General features: G+C 39.2%; 1 pseudogene; it reads right to left on the bottom strand.

Moving 5' to 3' along the window:
• Positions 1 to 215, bottom strand: part of LOC105309226 — a 9,190-nt pseudogene extending 8,975 nt beyond the window's left edge.
• Positions 216 to 571: the final 356 nt, after the last annotated feature.

Here is a 571-nt window from a genome sequence, read left to right as displayed (position 1 = left end):
GGAAAAACTATGTCACACACAGACAGCTTACACAGGAAGAAGTACCTGGGAGTATGAAGTCGAGTGGAGGAGACAATTGCCAGTAGGATGAGCAGGTTTCCCATAAAGGTGAAGATGGAGAAGGACAAAAACAGGACAAAGAGCATGGTCTCCAGATCCTCTGTGTGTGGGATGCCCAGGAGGATAAACTAGGTCACCACTGAGACATTCCTCATAGCTGTGAGAAAGTCGGACCTTGAAAAGGTACCCGAGACACAAAAGTCTGAACACCAATATTAAATTATCAAGCTTTTTGCTGATGAGTGCTTTGGCTTTGTTTTAAACAAGCAACAACCAGCCTTCTTATGAGTGGCACAATCTATACAAAAATATCAGGTAATAAGAAATGCTCATTTCAGAGCCGCAATCTATTCAACTCTTGGAAAGAATGTTTTGTGGAGGCAGGTGATTGTCCTCTATGACAAGATCAGAAGTTTAAAATATATTCAGAACATTCTCGTGTTAAGAGATGTTTACAATTGTTTAATTTATGGATTTACTTTCTTTAGTCATATTTATATTTTGAACTCTC

The sequence above is a fragment of the Pteropus vampyrus genome, unplaced genomic scaffold (assembly GCF_000151845.1).
Source record: "Pteropus vampyrus isolate Shadow unplaced genomic scaffold, Pvam_2.0 Scaffold696, whole genome shotgun sequence".
Lineage (NCBI taxonomy): Eukaryota > Metazoa > Chordata > Mammalia > Chiroptera > Pteropodidae > Pteropus > Pteropus vampyrus.
The sequence above is the reverse complement of the archived record's forward strand: the minus strand, read 5'-3'. Positions and strand labels throughout refer to the sequence as shown.